This window comes from Melospiza georgiana, chromosome Z (assembly GCF_028018845.1).
Source record: "Melospiza georgiana isolate bMelGeo1 chromosome Z, bMelGeo1.pri, whole genome shotgun sequence".
Taxonomy (NCBI): Eukaryota; Metazoa; Chordata; class Aves; order Passeriformes; family Passerellidae; genus Melospiza; species Melospiza georgiana.
Genome location: NC_080465.1, coordinates 36,950,790 through 36,976,566, shown reverse-complemented (window position 1 = coordinate 36,976,566; position 25,777 = coordinate 36,950,790). Strand labels below are relative to the sequence as shown.

Here is a 25,777-nt window from a genome sequence, read left to right as displayed (position 1 = left end):
AGTAGCCATTCAGATGGGGCATGGCTAGGGCCCTGAGCTTATTCCGCATTACCAAGGGTCTGTAAATCTTTTGGTCTGTAACTCTGTATGTGCTGTGGCACTGAGGAGATCTGGCAGATGTAGCAATATGAACATTCTTTCCTTAACATACACAAGAAATTCAAAATTATCAAAAGCTTTTTACAACAGGCCTGAAGAAGAAAAAGGTGGGTGAAAAGCAAATTGTTTTTGCAAAAAAGAAACTAAATGGAATTTTTGCAGGAGATTAATCATATTGGGTATGTAACAACAAATCGATAGTCACAACTGAGGAGGTGTTTAATATATATTGGTTTTAAAAAAAAGTCTGGACTCATAGGCCTGGTTCAAAAGAGTTCAACTGTTGTCAGCATTCATTCATACACATGTGGCACAAGATTCCACAGAGTAATGGGAGAGAAGTCCTTGCCTGGTGAGGCCATGGGGTCCCTCCCATGGGAGACAGTACTCCTTGAACTTCCCAACTGGTGTTGCTCAAAATCTCATGAGCAGCAGCCATGCAAAAATTACGGCAATATGAGTCCATCCCACGGCCACACAGTCCTCCCAAAACTGCTGCAACATGGGTCACTCTTCCATGAGGTGCAGTCCTCCAAGGACGGCTGTTCCACCCTGGAAGCAGCGGCCTTGTCTCTCCATGAAGTCTCCCACTGGATCACAGCCTCCTCCACACATCCACCCACTCCAGCATGAGCACATCCCCCACGGGCTGCAGGAGGATCTCAGCATCAACAATGGATCCCCAAGGGCTGCAGGGGCACAGCTGCTTCACCATGGTCTGCACCATGGCCTGCAGAGGAATCTCAGCTCTGGTGCCTGGAGCACCTCCTCCCCTCACCTCCTTCTGCACTGACCTCGGTGTTGCCATGTTCTCATCTCCTCCTCTAACTGAAAGTAACAGTGCCCCACTTCATATTGATTTTTTTTCCCAAATACATCATCACAGAGGTGTTACCAACCTCTCTCATTGGCCCAGCTTTGGCCAGCACCATGTCCATCTTCAGAGCCATCGGGGATTGGCTCTGCCAGACATGGTGGAAGCTTCAGCAGCTTCTCAGTGGAGCCACCTCAGTGACCCCCCCACTACTGAAAACTAGACTGTGCAAACCCAACACAGTGGATGTATCATATTCCCTGTCACGTAGCAGCCTCTGAGAAAGCTGAGCAACACAAGGGTCTGTTAAAAACCACACTGAAAGCAACAAGTGGTAAACCTTCAAACACTGAGATGTACATTTAACAGTAGAGGCTCTACCAGCTGAGCTGGCCCTGCCCAGCCAAAACCTCTATGTACTGTAGAAGAGGATAAAGTTCCTTTGGTGCGTGTGGGAAATGTGCTAGGTAAGACTGGATTAGTCCAGTTAAGGCAAACCTGTCCGTGTTTTTGCTAAAGGACCTGAGTGCACTTAGTGGGTAATGCAGAGAGACAGGAAAACATGATGTGTACCTCAAGGGGATTTGATCTTTGGATGAGAACAGTCTGTAGTGTTAAATGTGCATGTCATACTGGTTGCTGAATGACACTGCCTCTGCATGCCATAACTACCATGGACAATGAGCAGGGACTGCTCCAGGTTCACCAGTCCTGAGCTCCTTATGCAGCTCTCAACCACACAACAGCAAACCAGCCCTCCTGCCCTGGAAGACATCTAGGGTGGATAGAACCCACAGTCAAGGCCTAAATGAACTCAACAGACACCTTGGTGGGACAAGCGCTGACTATGGAAATTATATCTTGGCACATCTATCTATATACATGTGTGTGTGTGTGTGTGTGTGTGTGTGTGTGTGTGTGTGTGTGTGTATCTATTCTACTACCATTGGAAAGTGTAGGATTTGGGCATGATGTAAATGGTATGGAATACAGGCCATTTCCTCCTGTCCTCTCACTGCAGGAACGACAGATGAAACCAGCCACCACCTCGCCACAACCATGTTTCAGGTATTTGTAGTGAACAATTAGGTCCCACCTGATCCTCCTCTTCTTGAGGCTAACCAAAGTCCCTTCAGCCATTATTCAGAAAGATATTTTCAGACATTTCACAAGCCTTGTTTCCCTTTGCTGGACATGTTCCAGCACCTCGGTGTCCTTTTTAAAACCGAAAACAGTACTCAAGGTTCAGCCTCACCAATGTTGAGTACAGGGGGGCAATCACTTCCACAATCCTCAGTCCTGCTGGATACGCTATTCTTGATAGAGGCTAAGGCGCCATTTACCTTAAATCACAGCTGGCCTATAAGCACATAGAACTTTGCCTAAGACACGACAGTCTGAATTTTTATCTTCAATTTATTGTCATAAGAGTTGTTACAGATGACTATTTTTAAGGCTTATTATTTTTAAGGAAAAAGAATCCCTGCAGAACAAAAAAATGCCACATCTAAGAAGGCAATAGATCTCTTGCCTAGATTTATGTTGAGACTGTATGCAGATAACACAGGAAACTGATGAAACTTTATTTACTTCTTAATGAAAATTTTTGAAGTAACAGTCTTTTTTTTTAAGAGACTCATTTTTTTTAAATTCACTATTTTAAAAATTAACTCTTAATACTTACATGTTAGAATAAAAAGTATAGTATTTTTTTTTCACTTCTTTATAATATGAAAAAATGTAACTTCTGGAAACAAGCTATAGACAAGTAGAAGTCTGAGAATTAAAAAATGTAGTTTAATGCTTTGAGTTGAAACTATGTCTTTGCTCACAGGAAACCAAGGAGAGTGCTCTTATTCCTACTGCTCTCATTCCATTACTCTGTGGAATCTTGTGCCACATGTGTATGAATGAATGCTGACAACAGTTGAACTCTTTTGAACCAGGCCTACAAGTCCAGACATTTTTTAAAACCAATATATATTAAACACCCCCTCAACTGTGACTATCAATTTGTTGTTACATATCCAATATGATTAATCTCCTGCAAAAATTCCATTTAGTTTCTTTTTTGCAAGAACAACAATTTCCAAACTGAACTTAATAAAAACATACAAAATCAGTGCACACTTCTTAAATAACTTAAAATACTTTGATCCCTGTAAGGTTTAATATAATACTGTTGATTCAAAACAAATCCTAAAGTACTATTGTATCAAACATATCTTTACTGCAGTAATTCAGCATAGTGATCTACCACCTTTTGCAGTACACAGTAAAGCTGGATCCCATAAATTAAGTTAAACTTTAATACAAAAGATTAGGAACCAGAACTTTTCAGACAGTGGTGCAGAAGAGGGCAGTTCATGTATAAACTGAATCTTCGAAGAAGATGAGAAATGAAGATGTACACTAAGTCTCTGATAAAAGCAGCACAGGAGAAAACTGAGATCCATATTTATTCTCTTGAGTAATACTGTAAGAGATCAAAACCTCATTCCTGGGAATAATCACACTGTTATCATAACTCTGCCATTGGAAAAAGTATCAATGTATTATGTTTTCTGCTATATCTGTGCTTTTTTGATACACTTGGTCATCTTCTTGTGCATGTATATTCTACAGGAAATAAATCCACATCTTAAATGCTGTGTCTTGTAATGATATTAAAATATAATTAATCTTAAAAACCAACAAAATATAATTGCTGTGATAAAAGTACAATTAATTATAAATAAAAAGCGTTTGCTATTACATTGTGAAGTCTTAAACAACTTCTTCAGAATCCTAAAACTCTTTAAAACATGCAGACTCACACAGCCATTCCCAAAATTCAACACTGAAGGACGTCTTATGACATCATATCATTAAAGTAAGATAGTGGATGAAAAAACAACTTAGAACATGTCTGTATCACCAGATTTCTACAAGACCACGCAGAGCTGGGTACAAATATCAATAACAGGGTGCTATGAAAGCTCTAACCCTCATGTTTTGTGTGCCTCCATTTTAGATTTTAAAAAGCTACTCATTAGCACTCAGTTTCTGGAACCTTAACTAGCATAAGAAACCTCAAAAACTATACCACTACTAAATTATCATAATGTATAAAAAGTGTATTTCCCCACTGCCAGAAGGGTACAGGTGCATTTATTCATTTCTAGCCATGTACCATGTTATATAATTACAGTATCTTAAATAATAATTAGAAGAGTGAATGAGAATCTGCATATACTTATATATACATATTTACAGCTGCAGGGGAGACAGTAAAGGAAGACCATTTTTTTTCCTTGAAATTCAGCTAGCTACAGCAGATGTCAGGGATACAGCATGACTCTGGAAAAACCTAAAATGCCCCCATAAATCCTCCTATAGCTACTACAGAGATTGTCACTGAATATCAGGGAACAGAAAATAACAGGACTCCTTTGAAATTAAAAATTAAAAAACTCCAACACAACAAAGCAGTCCTTTTGTAACAAATTATACAGCTCTGCTCCAACTAGGTGTCTACCTGAATCTTGTCTTTCCTCTCAGCAACACATTCTAATCTCACTCAAATTCATTTACATACATCTGGCAAACAATTCAAATAAACTATAATGCCCATAACTATGCCTTGTTCTTCAGCACATGCTTTAATAGTTACCTGAAATGTCAGTTGTTGGAGGCTGCTCAGTAGCATAGATAAATACTAGAGTAACCTTTTGGAGGAAAAGACTAATTGTGGGGGCATCTGGACAAAGGTCCACAGTAAATTTAACCCGTCATATGATTCCACCATATTCTGCTACATGGATATCATATCATGACCCTTTTGAAGACGACACTCCTTGCCTAGGTAATAACTTTGAACAATTCGTAGGCCCTCTGTCCATAAGCATCTCTTATGGGTCATAATCTAAGCCCTAGAAAAGCTTTAAGTATTGCATATTTATATATGGAAACACAAAACCTGCTTTGCCATTGACCTACTACTACTACCAGTCAAATGTGAAATTTACTAGAACTATTGTTCCTTGATACTACAGACAGGAATCAGATGATAAATTTATTAGCAAGTATGTACACGAAGTCAAATAAACTTCTACAAAAAGGACACAAGTGAGTTTCCAGCTTTCCAAGAGCAAAGATATTACCCGTGACTCACTCATACCAACCTGAAGACGATCACATTACGTACACACCATTCGACATATGATAATACTATACTGGGACGAATACTGGGAGTTGCATACTAGATCAAGAAGAGTACACGCTCAACCAGGTAGCTCTAAGTCTTCTTGAAACACATTTTGTAAGAGCTTCAGTATATTTACACAAACTTTACAAAGCTATTTTTACTAGACTTACACTGGCATGTTTTGCACTTAACTGACTCTCTCTATGCAGCCTTATATATTACAACTATTTATGAATTTCTTCCTGCACAGAATGCTACTGACTCAGAACATGATTGCAAAGAAAGGTAACTAAAGAATCTAGAAGCTAATCTAGGAGTCACTTTGCACTCTTCTATTTTTCTTTTTTTTTTTTTTTTTTTTTTGCTTTGTTTTGGTTTTTTTTTTTAAATTTCTTTTTGCATACAAAACAATATCCAGGTAATTTTATAACATGGCTTAGAAAGAAACAAAAAACTTTTACAGGAGTGTTCTTGCCTCTTAGGAGGCAAAAACTCAGATATTTGATAGAACTCCTGAAACTTTTGTTAAAATAAAAGAATTCATAATACATCATATTGTTCCCAAGCAACAGCTTGTATCTGCAGGTCTCATCTACCTCAAAAGCACCTCTATTGGAATTGTATCTACACTTTAAAGATGAAAAAACTGAAAAACAATGAAAAAAGGTTCCAGAATTTTTCAATAGGTCTGTTTCCTGTGTCAGAAACCATCAGAAGAGATCAATCACAAAAAACCACTGGTTTGTATGTACACAGCCATCCAATCTTACACTCACAAAAGACAGCCTCTCTCACACCTGTATGAATATTAGTTTAACATATATTTCTTTCAACAACAATGCTTCAAGCATTGCAATGATGCTACATCGACTAACACAGAAATATACTTAGTATTTTTTTAAATGTCTGAGTTGTAATATGGAGAAAGGAAAATCAGTACTCTGAAATTCTAGGCCGGATTGTCACTAAACTTTCTAAAATTAAGGAACAGGTTAATGAAAATCATGCATTTACAAGTCTAGCCTCCTACACTGGTACACAGCTGAAATCATATAATCATCATCATCATAAGTTATGTACAACAGCAAGAGGCAAAATCTCAGAATGTCTGTATGCCTCAAGTAACTTCAAGCTGCAGGATTACAAACAGAGCAACTATGCTTTGCAGAATTGTGATTTCTGAGGAAAAATTTAACCCCCCAGCAAAAATCAAGAGGTGTAAAACACAAGAATCCTCAGAAAAGCCTCAGAGGCTACAATTCTGATGCTTCAGCAACTGCGAAAATCAATGCAACTTTTTAGCTCAGATTTTTGGTTTAGTAAGCATCTTCTTTTTGCCTCTGCAAGTAAGACAAATCGACTGCAATTCTTCATAATTCCTGTTTTGTTTTTAATAAACAAAATACTGAATGACTGGTTAAGACCTAAAAGCTTGTTGGCTGTTTTAGTATCCTGTCTGTTCCTGTATTTGGAACTTTCATTCATGCTGCATTCTTACCTCCACAAGTAGTTTGAGATCACTTCTAGTAAGGAGAACTTAAGACCCATTGAAAAGAACCAGCAACAAAAGCACTACAGGGTGTCTGCACACAGCCCAGAAGAAATTATTTAGTTTGTTTTCCCACAAAAGCTTTAGAATTATGAAGTATTACAGCCTAATGTTTAACAATATTTATTACTACAGATTTTAAGCATCTTGACCTACAGGATCTCTTTACAAATAACACTGAAGAAGGTATTATGATTTAAATTTATCAAAAGCCCAAACAATTAATAAGTAGTACAATATATTTAGGTACCCATGATACATTTCTCATCATAATATTCATTTTTAGAAGTATCCACTCAATACACTTTATTGAGAACACTGTATTAAACTAGTCCAATTAGGGCATGGTGAACTGAATCTGAATGAGATCCACTTAAAATAATAGGCCTAAAATTGCACAGAATAGAAGCTTTTTGCAAATTTATACATTCTCGTAATATCTAGTACAATATCCTTAGGCATGTTTAATCAGCACTTACAATGTTAATAATAACAGCAATAATAATAGAACATTAAATCCACTCTGGGCTTTTGGTAGGTTTAGACAGCAGTTACATTTCAACAAAAGAGCAAAGCAAAATGATTGATTGTTCAATTATGGATCTGCCCTGCGATAGAAACACGGCACACTGCAAAGGTATCAATTCCCCTAAAGGAAATTGAAAGTTTTCTGTTGCATAGAGTGATCACCACAACCAACAATAAACCTCATTTTAAATTACGGTTGAGCGAAAACCAGCAGGACAAGAGCAAAAGGACATCTAACAAAACTAATGTGAAAATAGTTAAGCAAAACTCCTGGAAGAATGCTACTGGAAAGAAAGTTGTCAGGGTTTCTAGCCCTCTTTTACATTCCAGTGTCATAAATGGGAGGAAAAAAACACTAGAATTCAGAGTGGGCACAAAAAATTCTTAAATACCACAGGAACTACAGGCGTAGTTTAGAAAATGTATTTTCAGGAGAGTCGTAAGAGCATTGAAATTGCAAGTTTTTCTTTTTTAAAAGTGAAAATGATTGTATGTTTTCCAGAGCACCAGCCTAGACACTTCAAAAGCCTGACTGAACTCTTACCCTGCACAGCAGAAAATATGACAATCTCCACAATGTAGCAGCTCTATGAAGTGCCCATTTCTTATGTCTGTGAGATGGAGTAATGATTGTCTAGATAGAGGTTTTTTACCCAGACGGAATAAAAACAGTATAGAAATACTATTGTGTATTGACTGGCTGATTTAAAATTCTGCCGAACTATGCTTCACAGAACTTCTGTTACAATTCATTTTACTGGATATGTCCCTAAGTCCTTCTTGAAGCAGAACAGGCTCATGTTGCCCAGTCCCTACCCACTAAGCCACACAGGCCTAATCTAGCCCACAGAGAATTTAAATTGTAAGTCTGTCAGTTTATTCCCAGGACAAAATTCTTATTTTCAATTTACCACTGTGGTCAGAGGAGATTTTAAAAGGTCTAGCTGTCACTGTTACTTTAGATTCTAAGTCCAGAAGAGAAAAAGCACAGTGCTTTCAGATAGTTAGCAGATAAATTATTGTAAATAATTTCAAATATGCAATATTGCGGATATTTGAAACAATAAAACCACAGAACTGGAAAGTTCTATATGACCCATAAATAAAGATAGGGAAAGTACAGTAAATCATCAAGAGGCAAATAAGGCCTTTATTCATTAGTTGAGAGATTTCTGATCTTTACTGACTCTAGTCCACGTCATAAGCTTGTGGTGAAAATTATTTATACAAATTAAATTTCTGAAATTAATTCGGTTGAGAAAGGTCAACATAGTTAAAGAAGTAAGACAAAATTACCATACAAACATTAACCAATGCAATAATACTTTGTGACTTTTTTTTAACTAAGTCAATTAAGGAAAAGAGCTAAAGAAAAAAAAAAAGGTTTGCATTTACTATCAAATGGCACCTACTAACACTCAAAATATCTGCTATTTTCCACCATGAAAGACACACGCAGCTTGTCTGGGCAAATGCAGCAAGTGCCACTGAAACTGTCAGAAGAGAACAGCTCGTATTTGCTTCATGAGCTGGAGCAGACCGCCAAACTCTTTGAAGTTTTCAACTGTCTTAATACATACACACAGCTCAGGAACCAAAAAAGCCCACTCAGTCTTATACTTCATGCCTACTCAGCAACAGCAGAAGCAACATAAAACGTGGGAATTCTCTGGCAAGAGAAATGAAGGCAAGAACAAAATTATCTCCTTCACATTGTCCTTCAAGAATAGCATTAAACACTAAGTGCTGGTTTTTAGGAATGTCTGCCTTTTTCCTGGAAGTCCTACACAGATGAGAACGTTCTTCATTACTTGTATGACAGTAAACCAGAAGCTCCTCTCCAACACTTCTGGATCTCATGGAACACACTAACAAAATGTCACTGTTGCATGGCAAGCACTTGCCACTGCTAGCTATGAAATAGAATATAAAAATTATATTAACAGCAGAAGCATATATGGAGGGTGTTGCAAGGTGGCCCACAGCAGTTCTGAAGTCAGACAAACAGATGATGCCATTTTCCCTGAACAAACTGGTTAAATCAGACCATGCAGCTCAAATAAAACAGCATTAAACTACATTCTGTTCAGCATCAACAAACCTAAAATTTTAAAAAGTTGAGTAAAAGTAAAATTTTGACACAGTCATCAAATACAGGATCATGTAATTTTCCACAGGACTTATTTCAGTTAGTCCATAAAAAAATGCACATAAAAAAGTCCATTAAAAAAAAAAACATAAATGAGATTGTGTGGCCTGCTGCAAGATCATATTCACTTCTTAGCCTTTATTTGACAACATAATTAGGGGTTTTTTTTAATTTCTAGTATAGTATACAGGATTTTATCTTAAGAGAACCTATAAATAGTCAAAATATCCCTCCCACATTTGCTGAATTAATTTTAAAATATCTCTTTCCTTTCAGGCTATTCATAGGATTACTGATGCACAGAATGAAAGGTCCTTAGACATCATCTAGTCCCAGTGACCCTGCCACGGGGACCAACACCTTCCACAAGACCAGGTTGCTCAAAACTCCACCTAACCTGGTCTCCAGCACTTCCAGAGATGGGGCACAAAAGTGGAGAGGGAGACACAAAACCCTCAACTTGCTGTTGCTGCTTCTTTTGATGCAGCCCAGGATATGGTTGTGGCTTCTGGGCTGCAAGTCCACATTGTCCAGTCACACTGAGCTTCTTGTCAACCAACACTCTCAAGTCCTCAGGTCTGCCCTCAATGTGTTCTCCATCCAGCCTGTGTTTGTGTTTGGGATTGCCCCAACACAGGTGCACAACCTTGCACCTGTCCTTGCTGAGCGCTGAGGCTGGCACAGGCCCAGCTCTCAAGCCAGTCCCCTCTGAATGGTGCCCCTGCCCTCAAGTTTGCTGCCAGAGCATGTTGTCAGCAAACTTGCTTAGGAGGCACCCAATTCCTCAATTCATGCCACCACCAGTGACATTACACAGTGCCAATTCCTATATGACCCTGAGGAACCTCAGACTTGAATGGTCTCCATTCCAGCCATTATGCCATTGACTGTAACTCTGGAGTGCAACCATACAGCCAATTCCTTAGCCACTTACTGCTACATGCATCAAATCTCTGTCTTTCTAATTTAGAGACAAGGATTTAGTGCAGCAGTGTCAAATGCATTGCAAAGTTCCAGATAGTTGATGTCAGTAGCTGATGTTGCTCTCTCCTTATCCACCAATGCTGTAATCCTTCATAGCAGGCCTGCAAACTCATCAGGCACAATTTGCCTGACAAAAAAGCAAAGTCATGTTAGCTGTTATCCATCTCCTCGTTTTCCATGCTCCTTAACATAGTTTCCAGAAGAATATGCTCCATGATCTTGCTGGGCACAGAGGTGAGACTAAACAGCCTGTAGCTCTCCATGTCTTCCATTTTTCCCTTTTAAAAACAGGCAGTTGTTTCTCCTTTTTCAGTACGTAAGCACTTCACCAGACCACCATGATTTCTCAAATATGATGCACAGAAGCTTAGCCACTGCATCTGCTAGTTTCCTCAATGCAGATGCATCTAATCTGGTTCCACAGTTCTAGACCTTATTTTCTCCTACAGCATGCAGCTTTTCATTCTCCCAGTCCTGTGACTTGGGTGTAGCTAGAACACTTGCCAAAAAAATTGCTGAGTGAGTACCTCAGCCTTCTCCATGTGCAGGCTAACCAGATCTCCTGTTTGATTTTTCTCTTCCAAGAAAGGCCTACATTTTCTGTAGTCCTCCATCTATCACTGACATATACATAGAAGCTTTTCTTGTTGCTCTTACGTCCCTAGGCAGATATACTACCAGTGCTTTAGCTTTCCTAACCTGATACCTGGCTGCTTGGAAAACTTCTCTGTACTCCTCCTCAGCTGCCTGTCCTTGCTGATACCCTCTATATGGTTCCTATTTGGCTCCTACTAGGAGCTCCTTCTTTATTGACGCAGGCCTCCTGGAACTTTTGCTTGATTGCCTCCTTGTTGGTATGCTGAGCTTGTAGGAGATGAATATTTACCATCCCTCTTGGGCTCTTCATCCCTCTAAGACTTTATCCCATGGTACTCTACCAAGAAGATGCTTGGAGAGGCAAAAGTCTTCCCTCCGGAAGCCCAGGGTAGTGAATTTGCTGTATATGTTCCATGCTTTAAGTATCTTCAACTCCACCATTTAAAGGTCACTGCAGCTCAGCCTGCTTTTGAGCTCCACATTTCCTGCCAGCCCTTCCTTCTGGTGAGGACAAAATCCATCACAGCACCTCCCCTCTAGCACTGAGAGAAGGAGGTTGTCACCAACACACTCCAAGAACCTCCAAGATTGCTTGTGTGCTGCTGTGCTGTCCCTCCAACAGCCATCGGGCCGGTTGAAGTCCTCTGATCGGACCAGAGCTGGTGATTATGAGGCCGCTCCTGTCTACAGAGGGCTTCATCTCCTCAGTTGTCCTGCTTGGGTGGCCTCTAGCGCCGTAAGGTCACTTGTCCCTGCCCTCCTTCTAATCTTGATCCATAAGCTCTCAGTCACCTCCTCATTCAGATGGAGCTCCATGCACTCCTGCTAGTCATTGACACAGCGGACAATAGCACCTCATCATCTCCTCTGCCTGTCCTTCCTAGAGAGCTTGTATCCTTCCAGTCCAGCACTCTAGTCCCAGGAGCAATTCCACCACATCTCTATCACGCCAGTAAGATTGCACCTCTGGAGGGGTGCGCGTATCTCTAAGTCCTCCTTTTTAATTGTCCTTTAAGTGGAGTCCCTGGTCAGCTAACTTAATGCCTGGATTGTGTGGAATTCCTTTGCGCTGCTCTTCAGGTGCTCTCCTGCTGATCTGTGATCCCTCTCCAGGCTCTGACCATCTATCATTGCAACTGGCATCAAGGTGGTAGAAGAGGGATGGGTTGAGGTTCCCTTCTCCCAGAAACTTTAGCTCTGGGAGTTTAGAAGTTCTCTTCACCAGCTTGGCAAACCTATGACCAAAAATGCTCTTCTCCTCTGACAGATGGACCCTCTAAGTCCCTAGCAGACCAGGCTTCTCAAAGTAAGTCCCATGGCCTCAGCAGTCCCTTCCAGTTCCATAACCATTTATTTATGTGCTACATTCAACTGGATCTTTCAAGCATAACTGGAAGGACTGATCATTATCTGAGCTCTGGAGTCCCTCACCACTACTCCCAGTGGTTCTGTAATCCTTCTTGATGCTCTTCCGATTGCTACTGGCTTTATCACTGGTGCCTGTGTGAAACAACAGCCATGGCTTAGCTCTTCCTTACCCCTAGAACAGTCTTCCTAAGTAATCCTTTCCTCTACTTTTTCTCACCCCTTCATACAATTTTAGGTTTCTTTTTCCCAAGGCCATGATTTATGCCTGACATACAGCCTTTTTGCTGCTATGGCTCTCCTCTGTCACCCACTTAACTTTCTTTAAATCACATTTAAACTGTAATTTTCTCCCTAATTTATAGCCAATTTTGTATGAGAACAAGACGTTCTAGGAATGCTAATGAGATATGGTGCCTTTAACATGTAGGTCTCTAGATCAAAGTCATCTGTAAGCAGCACAGGTTGCTGAAAATTCAGTGATGTTTTTAACAAACTGCAGAAGATACACAGTGAAGCCTTCACAAGACTTCAGGATACATAAATAATAACATTATATAAAAGATCTCTGTTTGGCATTGGCAGCAGAAAGGTTTGGGACATAAAGATTCCAAACTCACTAAAGGTTACTCAGGTGATAGTAAAACTACCTCAGCCCATTAACGTGCAAGAATATGTCATCTACAGAATCTGCAATAAATCTTACATTTTACACTGTGGTGTTGCATAAATCAATACATACATTTTGATTAAAAACCATTAAATATCCTTGTGCTCTATGAAATTGCATGTGAAAGACAGCATGACAAAATGGATTATAATGTTAAATAGTTTACTCATCCTTTATACATTTATGTTTTTGTTTATTTAGGGCAATCTTATTAATCTATTTTAAAAAATTTAATGTTCATTAAAGGAGCAGAGAAAAAAAGAGCACAAACAGCAATAATCATACTTCATGTAAATAGATGCAGTCTTAAACTGCATGCTGAGCTCTAATTAAACATGGTTTGGGGCTGTCACTGCATCCCTTATATGAGAGGTTACATTTATTCTGCTGCTGAAAAAAATTCAGAAAAAGTCATGAGAGTAATTAATATGCATGATGTGAAATATATGGAACCTATTGTCTGCGATCAGTGATGGAAGCAGAGCAAGTCAGACAACGAAAATTGATTACATGGTAATGTCCAATTCTTAGCACTATTTAATGCTGCATGGTAGGTGAAAACAACATTTATTCAAACACTTCAAGTCCCAAATATCATCTGAATTATGATCTAATGTATTCAAATCATGCCACGTGAAAAGGCCATCAGCAAAACAGTGCAGGTACAAATATATTTCTTACAAAAATAGCCCTACAGTTCACAAAAAAAAAGAAAAAAACAACAAGTTTATAAACTGTAAAAAAATACTTCAAAGTTCAACACAAACGTAAGAATTTGATTTTGGTAAACATGACTTCAGACTTGAATATTACTGTCAATTTTCCTATTTCACTTTTCCAAGGCTCCTAGTGAAAACGTTTCTGTGTTAATCAATCTGTGTTCAATTTGGTACGTTACTGGAAGTCTCCCAGGAGAGCTTACAAGGCTGACAAGGCAAAGTACTCTGAATTCCACTCGACACTATCTATGCCTGTGCAACAACTGGCACATGTCAGATCTATCAGCCACTCTCACAGATTCCGCATATCCAAATGGTTCCGGCTTTTAACACATACACAAATGACTGAAGGCTGGCTGTAACAGCAGAGCAGCATATCCCCACACTGTTTAATAACCACTTAAACAGGAGCAGACGTTCAAAACTGCTTTTAGATTCATCACACGCCCTTTCCAAAGAACCTTAAAAGCACTATAATTTCAGGATGTTTTCCTGTATTCTATGTTCATTCCTCAGTGAAATGTAATTAGAATGACCAAAAAGGTCTTGAACTGGCACCATAGTTTTTACTATTATTATTTACTTATGTATTTATTATTTATTATGTGACTACACATTCATCATATATTCTGCAATATAAGATTTTGCTTTAGGAAAAAAAGAAAGACAAAAAAATAGTGAAAAAAGAGATTGTTCAGAAGTAGCTTGCTCCAGAAGTATTTCAAAGTTTTCCATGATCACAGTGCAAAATGCAATGAAGTTTATACTTTATTGTGAATACAAAGGAGTGTCACTTGAGACAAATCTCATTCATAACTCATTATAAAAGGACATAATGATTTATCAACTTTACCAACTCATGATGAAAGTCCAAATGTTTTCTTTTTTTTATTGATTAGTTTAAAATCTATATATAAAAAGGCAGAAAGTGGAAGAAAAATAAAGTAAAAAAGATAACAGATTACTGCAAAATTTCTATCCTACCAGCAAAGCAATTCAAAGATTCCAAGCAAAATCTTTATGGAGAAATCTTAGGTGTCACATCATTCACAGAACATTTCTGTTTAGAAGTATTAGTACTACATTGTAAATTCTAGTTTTAATTCCTTTTAACTTCAGTCAATTTAAACATCAAAAATGTTAGGTTTAAATTTGTAACAAAAAAGATTTAAGAGCTGAGGTTAGGAATTTCTACACGATGCAGTAACACCACATCATTAAAGAAACTAAAGACAAAAAATGGTACATTTTTCCAGCAAACCTCCTGCAAACAAATTAATGTATATGGCAACTGTTAAAAAACATTGAGGCTGAAGCTCAAATGCCTCTTTTCTTGCAGGCATGGAACTGTCAGGCTTCTTATGCTGTCAAAGATGGAGTGCCAAAAACGCATTTGGCTAGTCTATCTAAATACAGGAACTGTACTGCCCAAACTGGCCAAGCTTAGGTGCCCACACACAACCTGCAGTCGGTGCCATGCACAGCACAGGGCGGGCGCGTGAGGGAGGGAACACCCGTGCCCTCAGAGGGTCACAGCAGAGCCGGCCAAATGCCTCCCTGTCCGTCTCGCCCCTGAACACGGGATCACACGCACATTACCAAGGCGCAGCACCCCTCAGAACTGATGTCACCAGGAAAATACAACAGCTACGCTGCTGGCATTAAAAGCTGTGAGGAAAGCAGGGAAGGAAGGATGTAAGGAATATCGCTCATCACCTAATGGTGATAAAACTAGAATAATTAGTAGCGCACAGCAGAACCTCCTAAATCTAGATGAGGATACATCTGAAAAGTACTGCTAGAGATGTAAGTACTGTGTAAATGTCAACAATTGAAAAAATCAACAAAACTTCAAAATATCATATGTTTCTGGTGTTCAGAAACAGCAACAGAATTTAATGCATGCAATCTCCTTAGCCACAATATTCTTACTTCTGTGCATTTTTCTGAGTGCACATGTACGGGCACTCAGGAGACTTTACGACTGAAAAGAAAGAAAAGAAATCCATCTGTTTTGGAATAATCATGATGCTTTTCACTTCCTAGTGAAAAATATTTATCAATTAAAAAAAAAAAAAAGTGGCCCAGTTCCATATTATTTTTATGAGTCAGCTATGGTTGTAAACATTTCAATCCTACAGAGAAAGCTACACAGAAAGGACAACTTACATATACTAATTTGCCAAATATTACTTTCTAAATAACTACATTTTATAGAAGCCGTATTTTCTTTTTCTTTTAGTGCTTGCTGACAACAGAAATAGATCCAAGCTGTAATTTATCTGTATCAATTTCCTACTTTACTAGTGTCCAGTAAAATCATTCAAACAGCATGACAGATAAAAGGCAATAATAAAAAGCATTTTCAGTCTTCAGAGACCTATAATGTGCACTGAATACAAACATCAGTTAAGGAATAAAAATTAAACAACGAACACACACATACTTAACAAAGTCCTGCTGGTACCTTGTAAGACAACTCCTAAATATATTTCAGTACCCAGAAACGAAAATGTTATGTTAAATGATGTGCATTGATCCAGTAATCCTCAAAGTCCTCAGAGTGACTTTAATTTACCTGAACACACAACCGCTTTAAGAAAAATCCTTCTAGACCTTGCCAAAATCTGACTGCAGGGAATGTCATATTTTTATAGTCATAAAAGCAGAACAAAAAGATGTCAAACATAAGGCCAATGACAGCTAAAGCTATCACGTTTTATACACAAATAACAACCAACAGCATAAAAATTACTGGTAAAAACAGTCTATGAAGTAGAAGATGAAAAGTAAGTTGATCTTGAGTTATAGTAAAATATTTTTAGTAAAATCAGTCTGTAACACTAAAGGTTAAAACCTCTATAAAATGTAGGATTAAAATAAAAACTTGCATCCCATATATGCATATTGGGATATATATATATATATATATATATATATATATATATATATATATATATATATGGTAAATACATGTTTATTTCAGTAGAAAGTTGTCCTTCATGAAGTTTATTGTCAAACAACAACTGCATATACCAAAAGAATAGGTCACTTCACCTATACCAGTGGTAGAAAATTTAATACAAACTAACTACAAAAACCATTCTTTTAAAAAATCTAATATCTGGAAAAATACCAAAATGAAAACAACAATAGATTCTATATATATCAGGTTCTCTGTCCTATGAAAGAAGTAAAAAACATTTATTTAAAGAGAGATTTTATTCTCACAGAGCAGAAGAAATCTGGGACTTACTGTTACAATTCCAAGGAACCCATTCCTATATTTATCATTGTTTCCCTTGTATAATTCATATGACTCTGAGATTTATTAATATTTGCTTTTATCATGTGTAGAGAAAATCATCTGATTGCTCTGTACTACAATGTTTATTCCTTTGCTGATAAATCCCTGTGCATTGAATTCTATAAAAGTATATAAGGGATCAAAAACTTCAGTGAAGTAAAGGGACAGAAAGGGAACTGAAAAGTTTAACCCCTAAGTGGATTGTTTAATTTAATAAAATTCTATTTTAAAATCAAAGCAAGCCTATACTATATACATCAGTCCATGTCAGCAAATCTAGTTGTCAAAATCATACTGATTTAAAAATGTTCTTCCAACTACCTAGAGAAAAGACACCTTCGTACCCTTAGATGCAACTTCCAAAGTCTTTTGGTCTTCAGCTCATTTACCTTAACAAAAATGTACAAAAGGCACTAACAGAAAAAGATGAGAGCGCAGAACACCAGTAATGTAAGAAGAATAAAAGCTTTTTGAGGCAAAAGGCTGGAAACTCTAAAAGAATGTAAAATGAAAGCTAAAGAATAACAGACTTAAAGCCCTGAGTATGGCACTTACCTATAACATCACATACCAATCCATGAAATATATTACTTCTACAGCATAATTTATGACTAAATGCCATCTAAAATCTACATTTTAGTCCACAGATTTGCATCAAATGACAATTTGTTCATTATTTTCAATATCCGCAAGATTTTTTTTGAAGTCGTAGAAATACTTCACCTAAGTTTTTTATCCATCACTAATTCAATAAAGCTGTGAATAACCCAATGCAAAGAACAGAACAAGACCAGTGGAGGGAAAAAAAGACACAAAAAAACACTCGAAAACACCTCAGCTGATTCAGATAAATACTTCACTATAATATTAGACAGTATGAAACAATTAGAATAATTTCTTGGCTTGAGTGGGTATACAGTGTTTCAGCCCCGCATTGTGGTTTCATGAAAGAGAGAAATTCCTGACATAGTGATAGTATCGCTCCTGAATCACGTAACATTTTAAACAGTGTATATGAACTGAAGCAATTATAGCAACAGATTGTGACCTTTTACAGACCTCTTACTTGTTAATATTTTTTCCTGTAATAAAATGACCAAGTTCCATAATGAGCACAAAGGAAAATACAGTCTAATTTAATAGTTTGGAGATGCTTTACTTGCTCTGTATGCAAACTGAAAAGAAAACAGTATCAAGGAGTATTTTATTACTTTTATACATGCCATAAACCAAGAAAGCAGTTGATAATTCTATCTCTTAACAACTATGATAATAATACTTATTTGAACATTATAGAGAAAAGGCAAAAATAGTGTAAAGCAACAATTAGCATTCTTTACTTCATTTCACTCCACAGACTTGTGTTGGAACTAAAAACAAATCACTTTCGTGTGTCTACTTGTTTTAAAACCACACCCATGCCTACTTTTAAACCCACATATATCCTCACAGATTTCAGTACTGTTACACAGTGGTGAAGTTACCTATAAATATGGTTACAGGTATGGATGAGCCTAACTTCTCTGCTGAACTCTACCTTAAATTAAGTATTTTTTATTTATCCTTTTTGCCCATGCTTACATTTCCTCATATATGTTCTCGTATTTCCAACATACACTTTTACTATAGAGAATGACAGGACAAAGCACCACTAACCTGATCTGTGATTAAATCCATTTAATACTGTGGGAGTATGTGCATAAATAAAGTGAGCCATATACAGCACACAGCTCTTACTACCAAGGACTGCTTACATACAAGCATTGTCCTTCCACAAGGAAGCTCATTTTAAAAAAAAACCTTCATTAATCTACAAAAGACAATTTTCTTTCTAATACATAAAAAAAATTATCCTCTCTCATTTGGTGTGTCATTTTGTCAGCAGCCATGAATGTTCAGCTTTTTTGAAGTAATTTCATGGAGTCTGGTTATATGACTCCCAGCACCTAAATTTATTTTTAGTTATATGTCTATAAACAACTTTTTTCTTCAAAATCATCCTCAGAATTACAGATAATTAGTGAAAGATAAGAGGGAAGAGTGAAGAGTGTTTTACAGCCATGCTTTTTTTCTGTGTTATTCCTATTTTATTAGCCAATGACACAAACCAGGGACTAAATTCTAGGCTGTAAACCACAGAAGATGCACACAAGCATTTTTTTACGTATACTGATGCAGCAGTAAGGGGATCTTTGCAAAGTAAAGCTGACTGGACTAGTTTTTAGCATTCAGTGGATCTTTGCAATATCTCTGTCTGGGCAGTGTATTTGCAATGCACAAGTGTACAATGCCTTCATACCTCTGAGTTGTCTTAAAATTGCAACTATAAAACTATTGACTGTTCAAGTAAAACTACCAATGCATATTATATACACCCTCAGTCCCTTACACAGACACACAATAGATTTATACTCAATTTATATATACAGACACCCAATATCTGATTTATTCCTGTTTATTCCACTTGAGACCTAAGAGTTGGTACATACATCTGAGAGTATGAAGTACTTCTTGACTGCTATCTAAGTAATCTAACATCATCTCACTCCACTGAGGCTTACTCAATTATCAGCTATTTGACTACTAGTCACACACCAAGCCCTCTCACATACCTGTAACTTGCCATGGAGGCGTGCCTTACAACTGGTAAAATACAAGTGGAACTTATAATTTGAATAAAGGGAAGCCACAAGACTTTTGAAGGCTAAGTTTCAGCTATACTTTCAGTTAAGAAGCATCAGAAAATTACCTTGATGCTTCAACAGGAAAAATCTGAAAGGGCATTGCTGAACATAGAAATATTTGCACAGTCCTCCAAAGGAAGGCAGGAAGGCTCTGCATTTTTCAGTAAGTATTGCAGTATCTTCAAGAAAACACTGTAAAAAATTATTAGTTGAGATGGACCATCTGTCTTTCAGTCTACAAACCACTAAGAAAAATAGAAAAATCATCATCATTACAGCAAAAAATAGAAGATTATGGACCAAGTATCTAAGCTACTAGCAAACAGTAAGAAGGCAAGACATTGACAAGACACCATGAAGTACAAGGTCTCAGTGATAGAAATTTCTGAAAACTGGTCTTTGTAAGAACAGGACTTTAAAAACACACCGATACAGAAAGCCATGTCCAAATAGCCAAAACTGTAATTCTGAAAGAAGCTTCAGACTTTGTATACATTCAGACAAGCCACAAAAGTTCAGTATTAGCTTCAAACCATTACAAAGCAACCAAAATCACAATTAAACACCTATGACAAGTGTCATTAACTGGACTCTCAGGAAAACATAAGCTCTCAGCTGCTGTGGCTTCATTCCTAACAGTGGAACTGTTCACACTGAGCTCCCCTCAGCAGCTACTAAATTATTAAACACATGCTACTACAGGCAACACCATAAACCTAGTAACACATCTATACCTCTGACTGGAGCAATCATCTGCCCAACACTAACAGAACCAAAACTCACACATGCAAGAGCAGGGCAAAATCCTGCTTAATTGTTTTATACAGATATGTACACACATAAATCAAAAACCACAATAGTTACCTACTCATAACACCTCAGAAACTCAGTAGGTGTATTACTAACTCCATCAGTGCGAAAAGCACAGTAAGAATCTGCCTCAAAATTCTCAAACATATTAAACATGATGAAGAAATCACACTAAGCACACTAAGAAAATCACACAGCACACTAAGAAAAATATAGTGAACACGACCATGTCTGACAAATGGTGTCTATTAATGACATTTAATGCTTCAAAATATTAACACAGCTGTTTAAAAAAACCTAGCCCTGACTTCACTCAGACAACCTGGCACTGAAGTGAGCTTGAAAGTGTAGGAACCTATACTCCTGAAATTCCTGAACTCAGAAGTATCTGCCTGAATCTCTTTTGCCAGTTTATTCTCTGAGAAGAAATTAGCAGGATCATGTCTCAATAAAACCTGACTTACTCTGACAGACATGGGATTTAGGAAACTGAATTCAGCTGAGTAACAGAAAGATTTAAATGGAAGCCTATACCTGAAGAAGAGAGAGCCAATATCCAGTTAAATCTAAATCTGCTACCACTGCACCTAGAGACAAAAACCACCAAAATAGCACCAGAGAAATCCATTTCTTTGTTGCTACACTCATGCAGCTCTCTAGACACAAGGAGACAAGAGAAGCTGTCAAGCAGGTCTCCTTCTCTTCTTTTCATGTGGAAAACTTCCTGCTGTGAAAAATGGGAAGTGGTTGAAAAAGCAAAGATTTCACAGAGAACAAAAAGACATTGTTGTATCCTATCCAAGACATAAAAGACAGCACAGAACTTTTTAAAAGACAGATAGCCTAGACTTGCTCAAATACCTCAACAAAGGCAGCATGTGGACAGACTCATGTGGAGTCATGAGTACACCAATGCCTGTACTCAAAGACTGCTTTCTAGATACTGATACATAGTCAAGGAAATCAGAGATCAATCCAAATGGATGCACCCGTAATTCACAGCAGAAGTAAGAAACCATAAATTAAGTCTTTGAGATTGCACTGACAATTGGTTGCAGAGGGGATTTTTACAACCTAACAAATAAAAGTATACGATACTCATGATTCCAGTGATATTCTAAAAAAAAAAAAAAAGAAAAAAAACAGTTTAGAGAGTCACTCTCATAATTTTGAGAGCTCACAACCTCAGATATGTTCTCACAAGATGAAGCAAGAACTGCTATGGAGAGTTGCACTTAAAGAACAACTAAAAGACTCATCTCAGAGAGAGTCAAGTACAGTATGAAGTAGACATTAGTATTTGTTTAGAAAGACAAATTTCTCTTTCCTAATCTTTATACAATCATAGAATTGAAAAATCAAGATGGAGAGCTACTTGGAGAAAGAGATGGGGAAGGGACATACCCAGTCACAGCTGTGAAATTGACACTGATTATATGGCAGTTTTGCTTTGGCGCGAAAATTCTGAGGTTGCAAAATTTCACTCCTTCAGGTTCATCCCATTCCCAAGTTCTTAGTTTTCAAGTTTTCAAGTTTTCAAGTGTTCTGTTGTATTAAATATGAAATAGAGCTTAAGACCATTATCTGAGCAACAGATAAAAGCTGAAGAAACCTCTGCCTAATTTTCTGATTGGCATCTGCAACATGAAGTTAATCCAGGGAAAAAAAAATTTCACACCAAAATAGCAAGCTCTTCACCCCCTAAAGAAAATGACAACCAAAAAAAGGCTGAAAAAGCTGTTTGTTTGTTAAGAGTATACCTCTGTTAAGCACTGGTTAACATATAAACATTTCTAGCAACTCGATTCTATCATCATGGTAGAAAAATCTTACCATACTTTTCTTCTATGCTTGACAATCTATTATCATTTTCTTATTAATCTCTGTCTCTCTTATCTGGACTACTGCAGAGATTAGCAACAATGAAAAAAGAGTTTTAAGGCCTCTGCAGCTTCCACAGTTTATATACTCCGCAGTAAAAAGTACAAAGACTGATTGAGATTATAAATTCAAATTGCTTGAAGACATAGAAATCCACATCTCTTAAGAAGTCTAGTAGTTATTTTCATGCTTTCTAATACCTTTGGAATAAGATTACCCTTGTGCACTAGATTAATAAAGCAATCCTATGAATAAATCAGCAAGGCATACAGTCCTAGTAAGTGTCCTTTTAGGGATTACATTGTCCAGAAGGACATATATCTATTCCATCAGATACAGTCAAACAGATGAAGAATAAACATTTCCTTTTTATATAAACACAGTTTTTAATTCAGCCCCACACTGTCCAAAACTAAGCTAACCAAAATACTATTGCTCAAGACCTAATGTTCTGCTTTTTTCCAGTCACTGTAATCATACAAAATTAAACCCAAAGAATGCTAGGATTCTTAGGGAGGTGTGATTGCTCCTGCAGGCATTCTCTACCACCTGTTAGCATTACAAAGTACAACGCTCTCTTGATAGTCTGCTTCCCTTGATGAAATTTTCATCTCGTCAGTATACTGACACTTCATGCGACCATTTAAGACACATTTTGTAAATGTAAAATGGGAAACAAGTGTAAATTCTACATATGGAACTGAATGGCAGCAACCACTTACACTGATTATACACTTTTCTTTAACAAAACAAAATTGTATTAAATTTTTATTATTATCAACTAAGACAAACAATTCTTCAAGTTGATATTACAATTTTTCTATCACATGCCACCTACAGTAGAAAAATTCAAGGCTTTTCAGGTCAATAAAAAATAATATCCCAAAACCACCCAAATTATCAAGGAAAGTAAGAAGATCAATTTTACTGTTTGGAAAATTCTGTTAATCAAGATTCATTGATGCACTTAATGGTAATGAGCAAAAGTCCATTCTTTGTGAAATAGGTCAAAATGTAAAGAAAAACTCTAATAACAGAATCCATCTTATATTGATAGTAACATTAATTGGTAAATAGTGAATATTTATTACTTAAGCAAAGAGAGTTTTCCAAATAAAGTTGATGGCATGCTGCCAATAAGTAGAACACATAGGCATTTGGCAAAAGGCCATTTCCTTGATGCAAAATTGTTCTCCAGATAAGTATTTCTCTTTACCAAAATGCTTCTTACTCCCTAATTTATGAGATACTATAAATCAACTTATCAGATGTTTTATTAAGCTTTCTTGTCTGGATTTGAATTTAACCACAGCTAGGATTACCCAAGGTAAAAGCTTTACCACTTATGCAAAGGCACAAAAGCACTATGGATCTGATCCAAATAATGCTGCTGTCAAATGAAATCATTCTCACTGATCACTGAAGGCTTTCAGCCTACTAGGACAACTCTTCTAAGGCTTGACAGAAAAGTCCACCTATACCATTAAGGTACAAATTAATAAAAACAATTCAAAAACAGTTTGTAAGCTTAACAATAAAGCAGTCTGGGATTTTTGTGCACCTTTCTCAACCAAATTTTTTTTAAATTAATCACATCACCGTGGTATCAGAAGCAAACTTCAACAGCTCAGGGAAAGCAGACAGTCCAAAAATAAAGTCTGAAAGTCTGACCTCAACAAATGCTTCTGAAAACACAGCTAAGAGTATTAAACTATCCATCTTTATTAACAATATGTATTGTGATGCCTGAATTAAGGTAACATTATATGTTATCAAAGTAAACTCTTTCTACCTGATGAACATCTACCCTCTCATCACTGATGGACATCTACTCTGCTTTGGTTGTGCTTGCTGAAGACCACTATTTCTTCCATGGGGAAAAAAAAAAATCCTATTTTTAGGTCAAAAATGAAAATATGTTCTGAAACACAGTTGAAACAATTGAAATGAAAAGTCAATAGTATCAATTTCAAACCTCTTAACACAGGTTAAAATAATATGAAAGATTTCTAAATGAAATCACATCTTCCCATTTCCTTTTTTGTAGCTATTTCTGTGTGTTGCTGTGAAACAAAAGGGCACACTCATGACCAAATTTATCCTTGCTATTCACAAATCTACTTATTCTTTCTCACTAGTATGAATAGATTATGCAGCAACAGAAGCTCAGCACTGAACATTCCTAGTTGTTGTGGGCTTTTTTTTTTCCCCTAAAGAAATGCTTGGGGAAGAGACATAAGGCTGTAAATTCCTATCCTCCATCAGTAGCACTGACCTCAGAGAAAACCCCACAACTGGCTACAGGCATTCAACATCCATCATTGCTCCTGAAACCTAATCTTTCAGGGAAGGACAGCTGCACTGGGCAGTAGTTAAGCAGCTTTCTAAGATACACTACCATCCTAAACAAACAAAAAAATAAATAAATAAAACTTCCTGTCCTACTTTCTGATCAGTGTTTTACAAATCTTTCATTGCACATTCTTTACAGCAAATGAATGACTTTCCAAAAAATGAGCTGTTTGCTTATTTCAGAAAAAACAGAAAATAGTCAAAACAATAGAAAAAAATACTCGAATTCCAGAAGTGTTAATACACAGTACACATGTAAACAGGATTTTAACAAAAAGTAGCATAAGAGGTAAAGCAATTATTTACCTGACAGTCACATTACTGAAACCTAGGCAGAAAATACTTGATCCTACAACCAACCTTTTAAGAAAAGACCTCTCTGCCTCCAATAAATTCCATAGTGGAAAAAAGCCCTTTCCTAAATTAAAAAGAAAATAAAATTAAACGAATGATTAACAGAAGTTTAGTAATACAGATGAACAAGACAAATTAATCATGTCTCTGCGTTAGAAACAGTGGCATGTGTCTGCTTCACAAACCCATTCTCTGTGGCATAAAGAAGATGAAAAAATGGGATGGAGTACAGAATTCTGTATGTATTTTTGTGAACTTCAATAAGATCAGTTTTATCTTTGTTCTTATAGGAAAAGGGGAAAGGAGTGGGGAGGAATAGGAAGGCAAGGAGGGAGAGGGAACAAAAAAATGAAATAGTAGAAATAGCACTATATTCCTTATACACAAAATTCAGCTTTTTTGGCATAGTTCTATAAAAATAAAATGGCCTACAGACAGTTCCAAAGGTAATTAATTTTTTTTTTTATTTACTCAACATTGTAAAGCAAGCAGAATTATTGTGTTCAAACTCAGCAAAGAGTGATTTTCTGAAGATCAGAAAGACTAAGACATTGCTAACAGAATGTATTTGAATTTTTTCTTGCTGAGTCAAAGCAAGTATCAAAAAACCTAGATTTCTAGGTAAAACCAAGAATAAGCCAAGGTAAGATGCTGAGATCAAAATGGATTGGGAAAATTTGTTAGACAAATGTATATTTATTTGCAAATTCATACCAAAGTCACATTTGT

General features: G+C 37.0%; 1 protein-coding gene across 37 annotated transcripts in view; it reads right to left on the bottom strand.

Moving 5' to 3' along the window:
- The window catches only part of PTPRD (protein tyrosine phosphatase receptor type D), a 1,169,657-nt gene that overhangs the window by 330,659 nt on the left and 813,221 nt on the right, over positions 1 to 25,777 (bottom strand). Inside the window, exon 10 of one of the 37 annotated variants that reach the window (XM_058043170.1) lies at positions 3,669 to 3,706. The exons of the other annotated variants lie outside the window; for them this stretch is intronic. The gene's annotated coding sequence lies outside the window, so the exon portion shown is untranslated. The remainder of the gene's footprint in view (positions 1 to 3,668; positions 3,707 to 25,777) is intronic. 37 annotated transcript variants of the gene reach the window in all.